We start from the raw sequence: 22,684 nt of genomic DNA on the forward strand, positions 1-22,684 counted from the left end.
AATGACGGTAGCAAGCTGGGTGCATGCCAGCTATATCACGCTACAGATGTAGCGATGGTGCTAGTCACCATAACAGTGTACTGCCAGGTGGGTATGGCACTGCCCGAGGAGAGATGAGAAAACAACTTTCGGACAAAATACGGGTGACGTTTATCGCAATAGGGCAAGCAGGGCTGCACTCTTCCTTGAGAACTATATCCCACGCACGTGCACAACGACAGGCCGACGACATTCACCGTATACCTTTAGTTATGCTTCGGCCACACGCTCCGCTGTTCGCATTAATTTGTCATCGGTGGTACATCTGCTGAGGCACACTAATGACACAGTTACCCACATTGTCGGCATGTAGCTGGTGACTTTGCTTGAAATGTTTTGTTAACGTGTAAACGTGTGAATGTGAAAATATAAACTGCAACACTTAAGGTGAAATCCTTAGATGGCTCAATGGTCGAAAATCCGATGTCCAGCGTCGCAGCACCAAAATTCAATGGCATCAAAATTGGGGATTGAACCTTCGACCTTTGGTGTTAATTAGGTCAAAGCGAATTAAGGCACAGTTCATTAAGATAGAGTTAATTGAGGCACTCTAACCCACGGCCTTTGTTGGGAGTCGAAACCACTTGGAGATATGGGCGAACCGGCCACATCTCCAAATTATCTCCAAGTTGGATTCCAATTGACATGGTGAAGGTAGAGTTGAACCCACTACCTTGGGTGTTCATTAGAGCGAAGTTATTTAAGGCAAGTTAATTACGGCAGAGTTAATTAAGGCACTCGAACTCTCGAACTTTGGTGGAAGTCGAACCCACGACTTTTGATGTTAATTAAGACAAAGTTAAGATACAATTAAGGCACTCAGACCCTTGACCTTTGGTGGGAGTAGAGCCCGCAACCATTGGTGTTAATTATGACGAAGTTAATTAAGGCACAGGTAATTAAGGCACTCGAGCCCACAACTTTGGTAGGAGAAAACAATAGAAGTAACAACGCATGCAAATGACAAATAATTTAATGAATGCTTCATGAGTGCGCAGGCTTCTGCCTTCATCCTCTTCAGTGTTCGCTAAAGTGACTGTCAACTTTTATATATAGTTCTAGCGCTCATCAAAATGCAAAAACTGTGATGAGAAAACTGTAAATCCGCATTTTGATCATTATGCATCATTACAAATCCTGCAATGGATAAATGAAAATAGTGAGTTCAGTAAGCACTAGGTAAAGCACACCTGTGAAACTCACAATGTCATACCAATGTTACTTTTTTATTTATACAACTGATAAAGCTTTATTACAAAAATGATCAGCCCCCAGCCACGCACATGTATGAAATTATTCATTACATGTTCTCGCTGTACACAAACAGGTTAAACGCGGATCTAAAAAAGAAAAAAAAAACACGTAATCAAAAACAGATTCTTGAAAATTAAACTTTATTAAAACACAAGTAACGAGTAGGCACAAAATGACTAGTAGGCACAGTGCCACAATTATAATTAAAAAGAATAAAACTGATTAGTAAGAGGTAGTATCACATACTAATTAATGACAAAAAGTGCATGGCCTGCTTGCCAGCAGCTGCTTCTGGGGCCACCGGATTCAAGATAGAAAGCCAGTACTTTCTAGCTGCATTGAAAAATATATGGTAAAATAAATTCCACGCAAGCAGAATCCAGAGATGGAATGTTGATCTTGATAGGCAACTTGGTCAGGCAGCTTCTCAGATCACAAAAGTGCCAATAACATAATGCTGCCAGGGACTTAGATATAGACATTGCAAATGAGAAATATCCCTGACACTTGAAGAGGAACGCCGGAAACCAAGCGATACAAACATGTGCGAAAATTAACCATCAAAACATTGCCTCCAGAACATTCCCGTAAGCGCTCCGCAAGGCGAACAAACGTACCACAAATAGCAGTCAGAAGCACAGCTCTAAATTTCAACACGCAACTGTACAGTTCTGCCTACTATATACGTACAGTACTTGGGCCATGGTCAACCGCACAAGAGTCGAAAAGACACAAATAAAGCACACGCTGCTCGCGCCCGTTTCGGAACATTGCTGCGCACTTGCATCGAGGCGCGTGTTGCTGAATTGATATCAGTGGCGATGCGAAGTCAAAGCTATTGCGAGTTCAAGCTTCTTTTTTTCTTTATAAACTGTCGTAATACATCAGCAAGTTAAAGGTTACGTATTTTCAACAGTGTACTAATAGATATAACTGAAAAATAAATTATCTTTGTATGAGAAAGAAAATGACGTAACCGAGACCGAAAGCATAGCGAAAAAATGGCGAAAGTATTGGCTTTTGCGCGCGGTGTCCAGCAGCAACGTTACTAGACCTCCAGCAGTGCGTGCAAAGGTCGTGCTAAATTGCAAAATAATTAATTTAATGCTTTTGCTCTCCTAGCTTCCCATTGTTAGGCATTAGAGACAATTTGCTTGTATTTCTGCGGCATAGTGCGTGCATCGACTCATAACGCACAATGTACGATCAATGCACGAGAGCTTTGAATGTGCAAGAGATGTCCAAATCATAAGGACATTCGACGTCCTCTGGATGACCCTTGACTGCCACGTACTAGTCGAACATACTATAGATGTAAACTGGACGTCGTTAAATGTCTTGGATATTTGGTCTTTTGTGGTACATCCAATGGATATTTGTGGTTCACTGGGACCGCATAAGCGCGCGCGGTGCTCCGGCATGGCAGGCACTGTAGCGGTGCTCCGGCATGGCGCAGACGCAGCGGCGCGGGCGGACGTGACGTCACGTGCAAGCCATATAATGTCTTGCACTTTGCAGTGCAACCATCTTTCAGTGCTTGCGTTCATCGAACGTTGCGGGAAAAAAAAGTGTGCATGTGCTTGCTGAGAATATGACTTTAAAATAAAATGTTTCGTCTCTTCCAACACTTGTCATGTTTATTTAAAATGTCTGCATAAACACACAGTGGCATCGTGTGCTTGCTGCTCTGGCGGCACAGCTTACACGAAGCTACTCGATGCATGCAAGCAACACTTTAAAAAAATCGAAATATAGCCTCTGGGACGAGCACTCGCACGAAAGCAATCTTGGAGGCCGTTCAATTTTTTTAATCACCAGAAGATAGCCTTCGAGATTTGTTTTTATGCGGTCCCAATCTCTGAGTTTGTGTAGATTCCACCTACCCGCTAGGTGCGCTGCGAACCAAAATCGGGCGCAGGGGCCTAAGGAAGTGTCCTCTCTTATCCTGGTATTTTACACTGATTTCAGCTCAATTGTTTGAGCTCAGGCTCTCGGCCTCGCTTAAATTGCGTAGACCATTGGAATGAAGCGCAATGTTAGGCAAAGTTGGAAAAACTGACGATACTGCAGTGCCAAGTCATATCATTTGACCTACAAAGTAGTACAACTTAGCGATGTATTATTTGCGTATTAATTCATTGAATTATCGCAAAAGAACAGCGCACATTAGGTTTTGCGTTATACAAATGCATGAGTTACATGCCCTTTAACAGAAACTTCGACGGCATCTTGTTCCACTGCGAAATTTCTCTTGCGTTTCTTCAATTTCTTTTGCTGCAAGCGCCGGGAACAAAGACATTTCTTGCGCACTCAAAAACGGTGCTGCCCTAACCAATTGGCACATGCATATAATAACACGATTTTGCTCGCATTACCGTTTTCGTACAACTTAACGCGATTTTTTTTTTAGTTTTATCACCTTGAGGAGACACCACGCGTTAAATTCGAAACAACGTTTCTAACACAAAAGCAACATTTTCTGCACCAATGTTGAGAGTCGCGAGACAACAACACGCAGCACTCTCAGAGGCCATGCAAAATTGTTGCACGTAGATGCAAACATGCAATGCTTCGGGGAAAGCTAAGCCCTTCAAGCAACTTGAACACTCGTCTATTATTTCTTTCCCCGAGTATCATTATCATTACGGCGCTGTTGCCGTCATGTAATCCGTAATCTTTCTTCCTCCGAGATGTGTACAATTTCGATTAGTCTTGATTAGGCGGGCAGTCGTGTCTCTATCGAATAATTCAGCCGGACCAAGCCTCCGCACATTCGCACATCTCGCGACTCTTAACATTAGTGCAGAAAATGTTGCTTTTATGTTCGAAACGTTGTTTCGAATTTAACGCGTGATGATTCCTCAAGGTGATAAAACTAAAAAAAAATCGCGTTAAGTTGTACGAAAACGGTAATGCGAGCAAAATCGTGTTAATATATGCATGTGCCAATTGGTTAGGGCATCGCCGTTTTTGAGTGCGCAAGAAATGTCGTTGTTTCCGGCGCTTGCAGCAAAATAAATTGAAGAAACGTAAGAGAAATTTCGCAATGAAACAAGATGCCGTCGAAGTTTCATTTAAAGGGCATGTAACTCATGCATTTGCATACCGCAAAACTTAATGTGTGCTGTTCTTATGCGATAATTTAATGAAATAATACGCAAAAAATACATCGCTAAGTTGTACTACTTTGAAGGTCAAATGAGATGACTTGGCACTGCGGTCATGTCGCTGTTCAACTTCGCCTAACTTTGCGCTTCATTCCAATGGTGAGGCTGAGAGCTTCGCGCTGTGCTCTAGCGATTGAACTCGAATGTAAACCCGGTTGGCATTACGGGGCAGGTTCATTACAGCTAAAAAGTGCTGCACAAAGTTAAGGGCTGTAGAAGTAGGCGTCTCTTTCCTCCTTTACAATCACCATATATGTAGAACAAATGCGCCTTCTTCCGACGCGCGAAAGGCCGTGGGGGGGGGGGGGGAGGCGACGTTTAGCTGCGGCACCAAGTGCCTATTTATATCAGAGGCTCCGGCAACAGTCACCAACGCCGCGCGCATTTTGTGCGAACGCGGGCAAAACGCCGACGGCGTCGACAAGTTCTGCGTGTGGCCGGTGCTGCTGCATGTCCAAGTTTATACGGCTGATAAAGCTACTATCATTACTCCCTATAGCTCTCTACGAATTTGATATCGCAATTGATGCTTCGCCTTTCAGGTGAAACTGCGACAACTTTTTTTTTCTCTAACAATACTTCCCGTAAATCTGAGGACAAGGCGCCGGATGGGCAGCTATGTTTTATTTGTTTGAAGCGGCAAGCAGGAAGGTTGCATATCTTTCTCCTTCTGCGTTTCGCAGGACCTACTGATGAAAAACTTTATGTGCAACAATACACACGAGAGATACATGCTGCTTGAAGAACGAGAAAAAATATTTTTTCTCCGAAGGGAACCGTACAATAACATATAGTAGAATGAAAGCCGACACTGCGGCCGCAATGCACGCGCAATGACCGAGCGGTATTAAAAAATAATAAAAATAAATAAAGAAGAGAAAGAAAGTAATGTATTTTTAAGGCATAAATACATGTCATATGCAATTATGAACCTCATTTGAGCGGTCTGAACGCAAATACCAGCGCGCGAAGTAGTACGAATGACCCTGCCGAGCAGTATCGCCAGCAGTTTCCAACGGTGCGACCTCGATGCGGCCCAATCCACTTCGACTGCAGCGCCGCCCCAGTATTTTTCCACGTCGGGCGCCTCAAGGCAAAGGATGCGCCGCCCCAGCCGCTCGTCCCACTCGACCATATTCTAGTACACTCTATTACGAATGCAAAACCATCAGCGCCATTTTGTAAGCGTCGCGCCTGCGTCACGCCTCGAAGAAAATGGCGGAATGTCCAGAATAGCGGCTACAGTGCACTAGAAAATATTGTAATAGCGGCTTTGGACACTCTCCCATATTCTATGTCACTCTACCGGCGTTTTTCTCTCTCGTCCGTAGCTAGGGGCGCTGCGGTGCACAAGCCGCTCTCTCTTTCTCTCGTGTACACTGTACTCTCGTTGCTGACGCGCGCTCTCTTTCTCTCTCGTCCGTAGGTAGGGGCGCTGCGGTGCACAAAGGCGTTCGTTTCCGACGCGCGCTTCCTTTCTCGTCCGTAGCTGAGGGCGCTGCACTGCACAAGGGTGTTCGTTCCCGACGCGCGCTCTCTTTCTCTCTCGTCCGTAGCTGTGGTTTACCCGAATGATCCCCCGGTGCTCTTCGCCCACTCATCATTCACTTCGTGAATATGCAGTGATTTTTTTAGTATTGCCGGCATTTTAGTTTTACCGCCTTGAGGAGACATTCATGACGGCCGACTGACAAACCACGCGTTAAATTCGAAACTACGCTTTGAACAAAAATATTACACCATCTTCCCGTAGGGGAACCCTGATATGGTGGTATAACCCTGAGTAGTATGCGAAGCAGCCATGGGGTCGACTCAAGGTAGTTTTATCAGCTGTATAAACTTGGACATGCAGCAGCACCAGCAACGCGCAGAACTGTTGTCGACGCCGTCGGCGTTATGCCCGCGTTCGCACCGAACGCGCGCGGCGTTGGTGACTATTGGCGGTGCCTCTGGGGCGCCTACCGTCGCGTCTCTAACCTAAGCTGCTTCGCATTATCGCGCGCGGAGCCGCAGGTGTTGCCATTCGTTGCGCAATCCGGAGAGGAGGAATGCCGAGAGGAGAGCAGATGAGACAAAGAGAGGAGGGGGAGGAGAGAAGAATTATTTTGAAAGTAGTAAAACCAACGGTATTCCAGGTGACGGAGGCAAATTTCCACAAAGGTCAGGTAAAAGGCATACAGGATCAAACTTTGAAAAATACATTGTCATCCTCAAGAGTATACTTAGCTCACGCGTAATGCATTGAGGGCATTCATAGCATGCCCATGTCATCGCACAGTTTGCTCTAGTGAAAGGCAGGCCAGCTAACCTATTGTCATTGTCCATGCTGTTTAGCTTGATGCTGAACAGAACAATTGTTTAGGCAGAATTTGCAAGCAGGTGATTCAAGCTACAGCATTCAGCAAGACAACAAGCATGTACTTGCACATTTTACAATAAGGCATCATATTTATCCCCTAAAAAAAGTTTGATGTCTGCATACAACGCTCTTGAACAATATATGCACTTTACAAAGTTACTAAAAAAACAAATGCCTTAACACAGAACCTGGTGGGACTGCCGAAGTTGATAGATAAAGGAATGAATTGTGTGAGCCATCACGAACATAATTTAACCGCGAGGAAACTTGTGTAGCAGTTTTTCCTGTACTGCGAGTCACAGCAGCTAAATAAGACAAGTCATGGTGGCTCAGTGGCAATAGTGCTTCATGAGCGCAATGTTGCGGGTCTGATTCCCAGATGCAGTTGCATTCCTGTGAGAGCAGAATGCAAATGCGGTTGTGTACTTGAGTTAGATGCATGCCAAGGAACCTCCAGGCAGTCAAAATTAATCCAGAGCCCGCCACTATGGTATCTCTTAGAGCCCACGTATTGCTTTGGAATTTTCACTTATTGCGTGATGAATCAGGTGTATTCTACCCACAGTGCTACTTGCCAATGACAGGTTGGAAAGGTTCATGCACCCTAACTATGCTTTGTCAGTGTGCAGCCAAAGCAAATGACCAACATGAATGCGAGGTTTGTATTTCTCTACACAAGGCACCAGCTTGGTTCACCACGTCAATTGACTGCCATGGCGGCACAGCGCTTGTGGAATTATGCTGTCATGTTCACGATAATGTAACCATTCTAATTCAATAGTATTCCTTATTGCATTCTCAGTGATATAAGCAGTGCCCTGCTTATATCACCAAGACCAGTCGATCCTAAACAGTGGATGATTACACGAAAAAAATATAATCGAGCAAAAGGGATCCTGCTCCTCTGCACAAGGTTGCAGGCACTATCCTCACCTTAGCGGCCACACATTGTTGTGGCAACATTCAAAAAGACCAGTCTACTATTCGGCTGCCAAATGAAAAAGCTCAAGTGGTCCGATTTACCCCTAACCCTCCAATATATACAACATGGTTGATAACCACTGTGTGGTGTTTGCCTGTGAAGCCCTTAAACTAACATGTAGGCAATAATTTAGAATAGTTGTAAATAATTAGCCAATGATAGTACAAAAATTTGCAAGATTTTCTAGATTTATTGGACCTTGAACTACATCAGCTTTGTGAGCTTTTGCCCAATTCTTTCCTGATGGAGACATTCCATTGTCATCTTGGCAACGTAGCACAGTCTCACATCTAGGTACTTATCTATGATTGCCCTCACAAGATGGGATGAGTGGCATTCAAGCGGGTGATTTTCAAGCATGTGATGATCTAACACTTTAAAGAAGTCCTTGCCGACAAAGATTGTCATAGTGGCCATTGCAACTTTAGCTGCAAGCCTTTGGGATGGTAGTGGCGAGCACACCAGAGCGCTATGCAGCTCTTTCTCACATTGTCTGCAAATGTTCAGAACATCATTTGAAGCGTAGATCAGTCCACCTCTCGATTATTGACGAATCAGGGAATATGCAGGCATGCATGCAGGAGTTGACACCTTTAGTGCAGAAGCACACTCATCGCACTGGAGGTGAAGCAGTAAGCTGCGAACTACAAACCCGGCTATGTGCGCAACAATTGCATCTCCAAGTGCAGACACCCTGCCTGGGTCGGCAGAGTAGCCATGATCTTGTAAAATTGCTTCCGTGACTGGTTCACTGGCTGCAGGGCTTCTCTGACTATCAGACGCTTGAATGCTACTGCAAACTGCTTTGCTGTTCGGTTGTCATTGCAGCGCCCAAATGATCTTATTGCAGCAAAAAATAGCTCGAGGTGGTCCTGACTGAGCTTGGAGGTCGGAAGATATGTCAATAGGCCATTTTCTGTAACCAAGTGGTTGTATAGACGGATGGCACTGTCTAAGCACAAAACCAATGGAGCCTGTCTCTCGGTTGGTCTCTGTTATTAGCTTACCAGCTGCAGACTACCTAAGTGAGCAAAAGTAGGCCTTCAGTTCTTCGACATACTCAGTGACACGAGTCACATTTTCAGGACACAGTGGCCTTTTCCATCCTTCTTGCCTTGGATGTCTTGAATTTAAAATGTCAAATGCGTTGTTGACATGTATGATACTCTTCTGTTGGCAAGGAATTTGAAGATTTTGGGATTTTTCGAGCTCTATATTCACCAAGAGCATCTGCTACCGATTGACTAAACATTTGAGCTGCCAATAAGACTTTTATGGGCTGGTTTTTCCAATTAACATGTGCCTGTCTAAGTTTGCCAAATCTAGGCCTTCTGTGTACTGAATTTCATGCAGCTCATCAATGTATTTCAACAATATGAACTGTTCGTTCGTATGAACAATAGCCTTGTTATCACACACAGTGTTCCTCAGCATCTTCAACATGTGACAGGAATCCAACATGGCAAAGACAGGCTTTTTTGTCACTGGATGCGGAAAAGAAGCATCCAGCTCAGTCAGGTCCATCTTGCAGCCAAGGCTGCACAGCATTGACAAATTTGCTGCAGCGCCATCGCATGTCAAACTCACAAAGTGTGCACCTTTTCGTGAGCGAAGCCAGCAGCTTGCAGCACCAAATTGCGCCTCTGCTCACCACCAAGGCCATCCACTAGAAAGTAGCCAATCGGCAGCTTCCATCTGCCATTGATTGCAACAAGCAATAAAACAAATGCATCTTTGGCAACTGGAAAGCTGTCATCATTGACATCAATGCCCATGTCAACGTATCCATGAAACTTTTTTCCATCCCACTCCACATGGCCATCTCATCCACAACCAGATTGCATAATGTGGAGTGGCCGTTTTGTGAATTTTGCTCTACCTTCATAGCCAATGCAGCCAGTGCCTCTTTTGAAAACCCAGCAGCCCCATCAATGGATTGGTACCATTCACAGAGAGTCTTTGGATGCGGAAGGCATGTGTCAAAAACAGCTCGTACATATCGGTATGCTCTAGGGGAATAAAAATGCAACGTCAGTGCAAATGCCCTGAGCTCTGGCAAGTAAGTGGGTGACACGGCTGCACCAGACTTATGTGTCAGTTGACGCATGAGCAAGTCTTTTTTTGCCCCACCAAGACTCTGCAACGTGGCAACATCCTCATTTCCTAGAATGCAATTCTCAGACAAATCTTCAATGACAGCTTGGAGATGAGCAACCTTCTGCAAAAGCCGGCGACGGGATTGCTGTAGAGTCTTGATCTTCTTCTTGGTCGCAGTTTGCAATTGCAAGTAACGCCTCACTTTGTGCCTCAGGAAAGGCCTTTTCAGGTGAGTCTTCTGCTGGCTGTGGCTGCAAAATATCACACGCACAGAAAACAGGTCCATGAGCAACCAACGTGACACAAATCATGTACCCAGAACAAGGTACTTAATTGTTGTGGCATACATTCTTATGTAAGCCATGAAGAATATATTGCTAAATTTTAGGTTATTACCTTGCTCACGACGGTTTCCGTTTACACTTTTGTGAACTTAAAAACTTTGAGGGCATAAAACTGCCATCCACACGAGCTTGCTAGTGCTACTTTATTTCGTTTGTTTATTTATTTGTTTGCAAAATACTGCAGGCCCATCTAGGCCCAGGCAGGAAAGGTAAAAGTACGAAACAACTAACACAGAAGAGGCCAATGTAGCATAGTTGAATGCAGGATGCTTCACAGCAACCTTTTAGTTTGAATAGGCAAAATATACTAATCTCATACTCCTACACAAAAGACCAGTTTTGTCTGCCTGTATCACTGACTCCTCATGACTGATCGAACAAATAAAGTGCATAGAAAATTGTGAGAAACCTGTTGGTCTTCTAGTTCATTGTGTCCTTTGAATGGAAAAGAGAAATTGCAAGCAGATTATTCATCGCCAATTGCAAACCCTGAGGAAACTCACACCGCTGTGGGGAAATATGAATATTGTCACAGACAAAACCACAAAAGACTTCGGTCGACGTTATAGATCTTTTATGGAGCTATTCTGGCACCTTTGTAGTCTTCTTTGATGAGCAACCCAACATGCCTAGCATGGAATTGCACCCAGTGGCTTTCAGTCGTGTCAAGGTGGTGGCATTACCCCCCTCCCTAGAAGCATCGTCTCAATGCAGAACATTTACACACTGGGGGGTGCCACAGTGATACTGTTAAGGAATACGTAGATGGTGAGAGAGGTGTAGAGCTTTGCGGTCAGCGGGAGTAGTAAAGCTTTAACCGAGAGACGTGAACGACATCAGACAGGCGTGGGCGTCGGGGACGGCTAGTGGTGCCTTCCACTTCAGGAATCACTTCGTATGTGACGTCGCCGAAGAAGAAGAAGAAGTAGTTTATTGATGTGAAAAAGTAGAGAGGTCGGCCGGAATATGGAGCATCTGGCCTGCTACTCTACGTAAGGGAAGGGGAGGAGGGGAAGAAAGAGGGTCACAATGGTGGATGATAATGGGAGGAACTAGGTGAAAGGACACATTGCACAAATGATTATCACAAGCGTGAGTCCAGGCCCGTGTCGCCTAAGAAGCGTGAAAAAGTACGCATTGCCTCTGTTGTCTGACAACTCTGTGGCCCTGCGCCTAGCAAGAGGTCCTCCGACAGTGGTCTATTATATAGATGCCTCAAGGTGGCTGCCAGTCGTCGCCGAGTCGTTGAACGATGCCTATAGGGTCCAAAGTAGCGGTGCAAAAGTTTCTCCGACCGACCACGCTGGCGGATCGGTGTCCACACCCATACTTTGTCACCAGGTTGATAAGTGACGTCTCGGTGACGAAGATTGTATCGGTCGGCGTCGCTTTGTTGTTGGTAGCGGATACGCATTCGTGCGAGCTGGCGCGCCTCTTCGGCAGCATCAGTGACAACATTAGAACAGTGGGTGGGTAAAAGCATTGCGTCCAACGCTGTTACAGCTTCCCGGCCATGCACCAAGCGAAAAGGGGTGAAGCCGGTAGTTTCTTGAACGGCAGTATTATACGCAAACGTAACATATGGGAGAACGTCGTCCCAGTTTTTGTGGTCAAAGTCAACATACATGGAAATCATATCAGCGATCGTTTTATTTAGCCTTTCTCTGAGCCCATTCGTCTGGGGATGGTAAGCAGTGGCTTTGCGGTGAACTGTACCACTGAGATGCATGATATCTTCTGTGAGCTGCGCTGTAAATGCTGTGCCCCGGTCGGTTATAATCACTGTTGGAGAACCATGGCAGAGTACGATGTCACGTACAAATAAGGTTGCAATATCATTAGCAGTGCCTCGTGGGAGAGCTCGGGTTTCAATGTAATGTGTAAGGTAGTCTGTGGCAACAGCAATCCAACGGTTACAAGCCATCGACGTGGGGAATGGTCCAAGCAAATCTATGCCAACTTGCTGAAAAGGGATCCGTGGAGGATCAACGGGATGGAAAAGTCCAGCGGGACGCACGGGTGGTGTTTTGCGTCTCTGGCAGTAGCGGCATGTTTTCACATATTGCTTTACGTCATGGCGAAGGTTAGACCAGAAGTACTTTTGGCGCATGCGTGAAAACGTCCGTGCAAATCCCAAGTGGCCCGAAGATGGCTCGTCATGAGAGACCCGCAGGATGTCGTCCCGTAGTGCGGCCGGCACTAAAAGGAGGCAGGTGGTTGCGGTCGAGTGAAAACCCAATTTGTAGAGGACGTCATCGTGGAGAAAATACGACGATAATGTTCGGACGAACATATGAGTCGGCTCTCGTAGACGGTTCTCAAGGTAGTCGATGAGAGGCCGGAGTTCTGAATCATCGTGCTGTTGCTTACTGATGTCTGACACTGTGACAATGGAAAGAAATGCGTCCTCTTCATCAACATCGAATGGCGACAGTTGAAGTGGAGCACGCAACAGGTAGTCGGCGTCTGTGTGTTTACGCCCGGACTTGAACACTATCGTCATGTCATATTCTTGCAAGTGAAGACTCCAGCGTGCAAGACGGCCAGAGGGATCCTTCAGATTGGCGAGCCAGCACAATGAATGGTGATCTGTCACAACTCTAAACGATCGCTGTACAAATATGGGCGGAACTTAGCAATTGCCAACACAACAGCCAAGCATTCCTTCCCCATAGTGGAATAGTTCCTTTCAGCTGGAGACAAGGTGCGGCTTGCGTACGCAATGACGCGCTCGGCTCCATTTTGCCACTGTACAAGGACGGCACCAAGGCCAACGTTGCTGGCATCCGTGTGCAACTCGATGTCACTGTTTTCGTCAAAGTGCCCTAGAACTGGAGGTGTTTGCAGACGTTTCTGGAGTTCACAGAAGGCCTCTTGTTGGTCCTGCTCCCAGAAAAAAGGAACATTATCCTTTGTTAACCGCTGCAAAGGTTCGGCTATCCTTAAAATGTAAGCCACGAAGCGTCTATAATATGCAGAAAGCCCTAGAAAACGGCGGAGTTCGTGTTTGTTCGCAGGTGTTGGAAACAAAGCAACAGCAATGGTTTTGTCAGGGTCTGGTCGAATGCCTGCATAGCTGACGACATGGCCTAAAAATTTTAGTTCGTCATACCCTGTGGAAATCCTCGTGTCCCATAACCGCCGCACGTGCAGCGAACGTCGCGTCAGACGCATGCGCGCCTGGGTGAGTTGGGAGAGGGGAAGCTTTCCTTTCGCGGGCGGCGCACGGGAATCGCAAGCGCTATCAGCACCACCGGGTGGGTCACGTGAGATACCGCTGACATCGCCCGGGTCTCTTTGGTCCCCAGCAAGCGGCGATAGCGGAAGTCTCCGCCGCCACTCCCGTATTCCCGAACGTGGTTAGTCAACCGCGTTCTTGCCGCGGCAAACGCCACGGCCGCCCGTATTCCCCAGTTCGTAAGTCGGAAGCCCTTCTTTATCTAGTGTATTATTCTCTTCGAGGGAACCCTCAGCGATGCCAACTATAGCTAGCTGGCCTGCTCGAAGTGTTAGTTGCAGTCGTAATAAATGCTTTCTGAGTGTACACGTGGTTGTCGTCTATTGTTTCCTCGAGCTTGTACCGGAGCGCGGGACTCGGTGTGTCGAGGCGGAGAGCCGTTGGCAACCCCCCTTATCCCGACATTTGGCGTTGCCAACGTGGGGCACGATCGGTTCGAGGAAGGCCTCACCCGAAGGCGCGATTCCTAGCTAGATTGGGCATGTGCTTTCTTGAGTGCGAGGTAACGCTGCACCAGTGTCACCGAATTCGTGTAGACGCTGAAATTTGCAGCGAGTTTTCTCCTAAGAGTATGCCCGAAGCGAGTGAGTGCAGCAGCCAACCCGGTGGTCGATTTTCCCTGTAGATATTTATATAGCCTCCTTTCTGTATCTTTGGCTCTGGGAGCCGGGCGCCGGAAACGCTGGCTAGGACGTCAGTGGGGCGCAGTCTCAGGATTCTGCTCAGAAGGTGTGGGTTGAGCAGCGAGCGGGGACCACTTAGCTAAGCCTGCATCTCCACACGGCGGCTCATTGGAACCCTTTATGGGTCTTTTGTGGCATTGGTATCCGTCATGGACGCGATTTGGCCTAAGGCCCTTCGGAGCTGCCAGTCGCATGTTCGAAGACGGCCATGCCGTGACATTTAGCGGGTGCAAACGGATTCGCTAGTTACTATACTCGCCCGAGCGGAGAAACCTCGTTCGAAACAGAAAGCTTATTTTGTTCAGATGAACTCATTATTTTGCAGGTGGAATAACGGAAATCTCGGGGGACCATAGAGCGCTTTGTTCATACGAGCATCGCCCTACTTTCACGCTGGATCGGACCGGAAAAATTTGGTCGAAGCGAATAACTTCATTCAAACGAACTGGATTGTTTTTTTATGTGTGTTTTCTTTCGTTGCCGCATAAAGCTATGCGGTAGACGGGTGGTTCAGCATCGTGTCAAACGGCCGACGCTGCGGCGGCCTCTACTGCCTTAATTCTAAGTGTTTGTGGAGAGCATTTCAGCAACTTTGCAGAACGAGTGACGCCGCCTGGACTTACTATTGCTGCCATCCACGTCCCCGCCTGCTGTCTCAGCCTCAAATTGCAGCGGAGGCCCCTCCCTGCTCGTGGTGCGATGCAGCAGCGCATGGCAGCCACAATGAGGGAGGCCCACCATCATACACTCCCGCGAGGATGCGTCTGTGCGAGGTTCATCGTACCGGCGGGCAGCGCCGCTTCGACAAAGTCCTGACCCACTGTTCCGGGGTGGACATTGCGGCGGCCATCTTGAGGGAAAGCCATCTTCTGCCCCGGCATCGTCAACCACAGTGACAGCTGCCATATCTGGGCGGCCCCCCACAGGACTGTGCTGCCTATCAACGTGGATTCTGCCATTTCCTGCCGGAGTTTATCATCGCATCTGCCCGGATACTTTGTCAATGCCGTCGTTTCAGAGATTTCTCTGTCGTAGGGCAACATTTAAGGGTGGAGGGATGTGGAAATCCTCGGGTCCCATGACCGCCGCACGTGCAGCGAACGTCGCGTCAGACGCATGCGCGCCTGGGTGAGTTGGGAGAGGGGAAGCTTTCCTTTCGCGGCCCGGCGCACGGGAATCGCAAGCGCTATCAGCACCACCGGGTGGGTCACGTGAGATACCGCTGACATCGGCCGGGTCTCTTTGGTCCCCAGCAAGCGGCGATAGCAGAAGTCTCCGCCGCCGCTCCCGTATTCCCGCACGTGGTTAGTCAACCGCGTTCTTGCCGCGGCAAACGTCAAGGCCGCCCGTATTCCCCAGTTGGTAAGTCGGAAGTCCTTCTTTACCTAGTGTATTATTCTCTTTGAGGGAACCCTCAGCAATGTCAACTACAGCTAGCTGGCCTGCTCGAAGTGTTAGTTGCAGTGGTAATAAATGCTTTCCGAGTGTACACGTGGTTGTTGTCTATTGTTTCGTCGAGCTTGTACCGGACCGCGGTTGATGGGCAGGCATGCGCCAGCCGCGGGACTCGGTGTGTCCAGGTGGAGAGCCGTTGGCAACCCCCCTTATCCCGACAACCCGAAATGGCATTTTTAGGCGTTAAAGACAGGCCAGCAGCACGAATTACGTCAATAACTCCTTGTAAGCACTGTAGGTGCTGCTCAAAAGTGTCTGAAAACACGATATCATCTAAATAGACAAAGCATGACTGCCACTTGAGATATGATAGTACTGTGTCCATCATGTGCTGAAAGGTAGCAGGCGCAGAGCACAATCCGAAAGGAAGGACCTTGAATTCGTAGAGTCCATCAGGTGTAATAAATGTGGTTTTCTCACGGTCACGGTCATCATCCTCTATTTGCCAGTAGCCGCTGCGTAGGTCCATCGATGAGAAGTATCGGGCATGTCGAAGGCAGTCCAAAGAATCGTCGATGCGGGGAAGGGGATAAACATCCTTCTTCGTAACATTCTTAAGCTTGCGATAGTCAACGCAAGAACGCATTGTACCGTCTTTTTTTTTCACCAGAACTACAGCTGACGCCCATGGGCTGGTGGAGGGCTGTATGATTTCGTCGGTAAGCATTTGTTGGACTTGATTTCGGATGGCGTCTTACTCTTTACGAGAAACACGGTAGGCACGTTGGCACACGGGTCTTTCATCGAGATTTGTAATAATTCGGTGTTTCACAATAGGCGTTTGGTTAACCTTTGATGTTGAAGCGAAACAGTCCGCAAAAGACTGTAAAAGGCTTCGAATGCTAGCTTGTTGTTCACCTGATAATTTGGAATTCACATCAATTTTGCTGTTGGCCGGTACGTCACAGGTAGAATCTGCACCATTCTGTCCTACAGTTAAACAAGCAGGATAGTCACTGACTGGCTCGAAATAGGCGATGGCAGGAGGAGGAAAAAACTTTATTAAAAAATTTCCGACAGTAGATCTGAAGGCCTTGGCCTCTAGGTGGCCTCGGTTGAGGCGACCTGCAGAGCCAAGGTCGTGAGATTTTCTTGGACGGTCTTGTCTTCTGACCTTAAGAGGGCCTCCCAGGCTTCCTCCGAGGGAGCAGGCAGTAGTTTTTTTGGAGGGGGCTTGGCAGAGCATCCCCATAAGATATGACTTTGGGTGGCCAGCTGGTTCTGGCCACAATTTAGGCAAATTGGGTTCCACCTGTCCGCACGTAATCTATGCCAATCTGTGTGGGCAGGGAAAAGAGTCAGTTTGTATCTGACGTAAAATCGTGGCCTGTTCCCTGGATAGCTCCTTATTAAGAACTGGATAGATTTTCCTAACCTCTTTGAAAAATCTGGCAAGTTCATTAAATGTGGTCGCTGGCTCGCTCCAGAAGTCCACCGAGTCTGAGGAGCACCCCGCCCGGTCGGTTAAGCCTCATGCTGTTTGGTGCGCAGCCTCGCTACCGGCATTTCCCGAGTGAGCAGGGACTAGTTCTGTGGTGCGGTCGGTTTGGAGAGAGTTGATGATACTATTCGAATGTTTGCCTATGTGTCCCTTAGCGCACAGATGATGTAATTTTGGGGGCCCTCTTTGGCCGCATCTACACAGACCACTTCTGTGTCATGTTTAAGTTTTTCGTCAAGTGCCTCGGCCCTTGGTTTGCGTCTATGATCATGTCTACCGGCCAGCATGTATTTGGGCAAGGGGCGCACCTCGTGAGGCAAAGTGCTGGTATTCACGACTGAAATTGGTCACTAAAATTTGAGCAGTCCGTGACGACAGCTGCAAGATGCCGCGGGCTACACAAACCCGTCGAGCCAACAAGACTGACAGACTGCCTTCAGCGATTCTGAGATGGGGAGGATCGTCGTCTGTTTCCACAGTGATCAACGTAGTACTCTGTGGTGGCAAAGTAGCACAGTCGCCCGAAACGCGTAACGGGTGATAGTCGTCCGAATGAGTTGCACGTTTGCTGGAAAAAGTGACAAGCAACTCGCGAAGGTTTATGATTGCCCCATACTCCCGAAGAAAGTCCATGCCAAGAATGACCTGTCTAGAGCACTCTGCCAGTATAATAAATGAAGTGACAAATGTGGCCACACGAATGCGTACCCTCGCAGTGCACTTGCCGATCGGCGTGAGAAGTCGATCAAGCTCCTCCCGCACGAGACTACACACAAGCATCTCGAAGCGCATCAGTGTCACAGGGCAACGAGAGAGAAGATGCTGATCCCAGGGTGATTTGGCGATTGTAGACCGAGGAGCGTTGCTGAAGGGCTCGCCCCATTGTTGTCGCCTCACTGACGAACTCAGCTACTGTAGCTGGAGGCCTTCGCATTAGTCCTGCAAACAGCTGCTCTTTCACTGCTTGCATCAGCAGGCGGACCTTCTTCGCTTCTGTCATGCCTCGGTCAGCATGCTTGAAAAGCCACGACATCTCCTCTACAAACATGGCTACGCTTTCATTAGGCTTTTGAACCCTACTCTGAAGGGCTTGCTTTGCTTGCTCTTTTCCTGCGGGACTGCTGTACGTATCGCGTATCTGACGTTGAAATTCTTTCGAGGTGGTGACAGATGGCTCGTGGTTAGCGAACCATGTTCGGGCAGAGTCCTCTAGTGCGAAGTACACGTTCCTTAGCTTTTTCTGTTCATCCCAATCATTAACCTCGGCCACACGATCGAAGTCATCGAGCCAGTCTTCCACGTCCTCAAAAGGCTCACCATGGAACGGCCACGGCCAGCGTGGCATGTGGAGAACGAGCAAAGCAGGAGGCTGTCCCGTACCGTATGTCTCCTGTGTCTGCCTTGCGGTTCGGGTCGACATCCTCGGCAGATCTTGAAGGCCGTATTGCCAGGCCGCATAGACGCGTATCCAGCACCTCCATCAGTTTGTCACAAACGAAACCACAAAAGACTTAGGTCGACGCTATAGATCTTTTATAGAGCTATTCTGGCACCTTCGTCGTTGTCTTCTTCGATGAGCAACCCAACATGCCTAGCATGGAATTGCACCGAGTCGCTTTCAGTCGTGTCAAGGTCGTGTCAATTAGTTTCAGCTTTTAATTACATGGTTGCCATGATCATAAATGTTAGTGTCCATGTGCAGTTCACTGAGTGACACTTATTATGCTTCATTCAGTGATATTTATATATTATGCCACGAAAATAAATGCTACTTCACTTGAAGTTAGCCAAGGAAACAAGTATGTAAAAATTGTAGTGGTCGAGTATTATCCTTACCGTAGTATGCCTTGCTGTTCGAGGTATCGCTGGGCTATGCATAGGCAGTGCTGCCGAAGCATCACCCTCAAGCGTGCTGGTAGGCCTTCGACTGGGAGATTGGACAAAATACATCAAGAGCAATGATGAGGGACTGTTTACTGCAACATAGCTTGAAATTGCTGACTGTGCAAACAAAATACCAGATGCACAGTTGAAGCTAAAGCCCAGGACTAATAGAGAGACCATTGGCTTGATTTAAAATTTAAGCACAACAACGACCACCAAGCAGGACATTGTTAGGGAGATCAGTGGCTGTGGCTATGTACTGTATTCCTTATCTACTGTCCCAAAAAATGATGTTGATCAAGCTTACCAGCACAGCTTGTATGTTATAAATTTTACTACAGTAGTAAATCTTGGAGCCTAGCAAGGGTGTTATTTATGCGTGCAATGAGAGGACATGGCTGAAGTATAATTCAGACAAGGAGTGTGTTTTCCTTATGCCAAAAAGCAGTTTTTCATCTTGCGTAACACTGCTTTGCTTCAGGCTGTTTTATTTTCCTTATCTTGTACTTACCCTACATCGACTAAAACGAGGTTATGATGTAGCATATATGGCTTTCATTCATGAGCACTTGCTTTTCCCAGTGTTTACAATAAAATTTGAACACACAACTCATGCAGTATGCTTGTCACCTGTGTCAAAAAAGGGCTGTAATGTAGCTAATGACAGGTTGATCAGTTCTATCTTTTTATTCATTCAGAGCATTACTATTAGATATCTTAAAATCGGTCGAAAACATCTTACAAAAAACTGTGTGACAAAGTCTCATGCATTTTTGAAACTGCAATAATTACTTTAAAGGTGAAATCCAAAATATACATTACAGGGAAACACCAGATTATTGAAAGCGGAGCACAGCATGAATGAACCAAGGCACACACATGAAAAAAGCAAACCCTGTGATCATTACCACAATCAAACATACCAGGACATGTTGGATTTCGGAAGGCTCATCACCAATGTCTGAATCAGCGAAGGACGAGCTGGCAGTTGTAGCAGCACCCTCTGCTAGCACATCTGACAAGCCCTCGGAGATGTCCATGTCTATTGTCGCTTCAGAGAGACCTGCCTGAATATAAGAAAAGCATACTTCACTTCAGGAATGGTGGGGGACATCTACCTCAGTCACGAAAAAGGCATGATCAAACTGGGAACATGCATTATGGCTGCATACTTAGTGGCTTATCTTGATTCTGTGATGTTCCCGTGGATCAAGCTGCTTCACTTGAAGGTTGTCTCATTGCTGTAGCATCAACCTTTGCAAGCGTCTGCAGTTAAAGAATAACCCATCATATACTTTTAAGATCCAACAATAACATTTGCTGTGGAAGGAATTCAAACAACCTTTGCAGAGTCATGCAAAAGGCCTCGCATGATCTGTGCAGGCAGGCCCTACACACCACATCCCCTTTTGCAGAAAACTATGTTTGATCTAAAGTGCATTGTTTCAGAAAAGAAAAATCATAGACATAGCTGTAACACACACATAATGTAATGTAATGCCCCTTCTGTAATGCCTCCAGACCTTGAGGGTACTAATTAATGAATTAAAATAATGTTCACCCCCATAATTTAAAGTACAACTGCGTAACATCATCTCAACTGTCATTTGCCTATTTAAAATTTGTTGTCCAACACCATATCTTCTGGAAAAAAAATTATATTTAACCTCAACATGGGAAGTACAACCTTGAGAGATTTCTTTATGCAAAAAAAAAAAAAAATTCATGCCATGATTGAACTATACACACACAAGCAGAGTTGCTACGTGCAAAATATTCTCTAATTATTAACTATTGCAAAAGTTAATATGTTACTTGAAGACTAATCTTTCCTTGTTTCTTCAATTAATTATAGTTTTATTGCAATTTTAATTGTTTTCAGCTACCAGAAATACATACAAAATTCAGTCAATAATTTTTAAAGCAGGAAATGCAATTGTTTAACAATAAATAGTTTCACTTTGTGGGCTTTTTAGGAGTGTATGCTAGCTGATAAAAATTTATTTCTCCTGAAAGTAATTTTAACACTTGTGGAATTTATGACAAAGTTGGAAAAAAATTACTGACTTGTATTGCACCATTGATTACACAGTGTGAAGGTCCAAGTAAAACACGGCAAATAGAGCATTCTATAGTATGCTTTGTTGCAACCTATCTAGAAAGCTTTAAGGCAGTGCTTTAGTTTAAATGAGAGTTTGTAATGACCTAGCATGCAATTTGGAATACAATGGAAGTTTGGAAAAAGTTTGCACAATTCCTTAAATATGAAGATGCAATCAATCAGCGATATCCCAGGTATTATATTTTACCACTGAGTCATATATTTTGAAATGAGTCAAGCCCCAGTAATAAAAAAGGTAAATATGAAAATTAGACTAATCAACTTTCTACACAACCAAAATAGTCAGAAAAGTGATTGTAAGTGCATGACTTGAATCCCTTTATCATGTAAAGGAGTTTCAATTTCAATTTATTTAATTTGCAACAATGTTACAAATAAAATAAATCTAAACTTCTTGCATGAGGCCCATCCAGTGGACTGAGCAGATTGCGCTGGGATCTACAGGTTCCTGCCGCTGTCTAGGGTACCCTCTAAAAAGTCTATGAATAAAGTTCTACTGAACCGAACCAAGACATAGAAAATTAGTACTGCAGGCAGACATGCAGTGTCACGTGCAACACAAACCTTAGTGGGGCCCGCAAGCGATGGTACTGCATTCACCATCAAGTGACCCTGGCCTTTGGTACCGCTCGCAAAATCACCATGGCTGAAGTGCTCCGAGCAAACAACACTCCATTGTGATGGTGCCCACGCAGGTGAGCGGCACACGGCTAGGGCCCACCCTTCTCTCAGCTCACGCTGCCTTGGAAACCTATAGTGCATAATTTCAGTGTCAATGATCATTACTCGATCTACACCAACATTTCAACTGAACACAACAGAAAAGAGCAGTGTGACTCAATTGTTGGCACTCATATATAGTACAGAACGAACACTTCCATTTCTCTTTCTAGTGTTGTCATCTATCGAGGGCAAATTTATTGTTTTCTTAAGTTTTATATCACAATGCACTTCTTTTTCGGACAACATCTCACTATTTCATCAGTTCATTCACACGAGCATGTATATATAGTCACTAGCGAATATTGCAGTTCTGTTTTCATAAATTAAAAAAAAATGTTCATTGTGCTTGCCTATGGAAGGACAGACCCTCACGCCGATTTTCTGTTCGGTTAGGGCATCCTGGCACAACACACTTCATCACGCAGGTGCGCCTTACTGACGGAAGTTCTCGCCGGTCTACTGAGAAGCCGAAGACTTTGAGCAGAACGACAGCGTTGGCTGGGACCGTCTACCTTAACTATGGGCCGGCACGGCCCTAAATATGTTCGAAGTCCCCGGGTCGCCAGTGCATCCTTAGGCACAAGACGGGACGAATTTTCTTCCCGTGGGAAAGCAGTCGCTTCGGGCCTTGTACGCTCGCCTAATCGCCTACACATTTTTGCGGGGGCGAAAGGCATCATTGTTTCCCAGACAACGTCCTGAAACGCGACGAATCGTCGTCGGAAGGGCGGCTTGGTTGCCTTCACATGTTTACAGGGTGAAAGGTTTCCTCGTTTCCCTGAAACCGCCCCGAAACGCAACCAGTCGTCCCTGAGGTGGTCCTCCCGGAATGTTGGGCGCAATGCCGACGCCTTCGTTTGCAACAGCCTTGGCGCCTGTCTGCTAATTAAGCGGCG

General features: G+C 46.4%; 2 long non-coding RNA genes across 3 annotated transcripts in view; both read right to left on the bottom strand.

The window, feature by feature from the left end:
• LOC119452379 (uncharacterized) overlaps positions 1 to 22,684 on the bottom strand; it is a 72,367-nt gene that overhangs the window by 29,546 nt on the left and 20,137 nt on the right. The window lies entirely within an intron of this gene.
• LOC125942145 (uncharacterized) lies at positions 19,543 to 21,814 on the bottom strand. The gene is made up of 3 exons (XR_007464847.1): positions 21,630 to 21,814; positions 20,116 to 20,209; positions 19,543 to 20,006 (listed from the first exon to the last, which is right to left on the bottom strand). It is a non-coding gene; the product is annotated as an uncharacterized LOC125942145 (long non-coding RNA).

Source organism: Dermacentor silvarum, chromosome 1, assembly GCF_013339745.2.
Source record: "Dermacentor silvarum isolate Dsil-2018 chromosome 1, BIME_Dsil_1.4, whole genome shotgun sequence".
In the NCBI taxonomy this organism is placed as follows: domain Eukaryota; kingdom Metazoa; phylum Arthropoda; class Arachnida; order Ixodida; family Ixodidae; genus Dermacentor; species Dermacentor silvarum.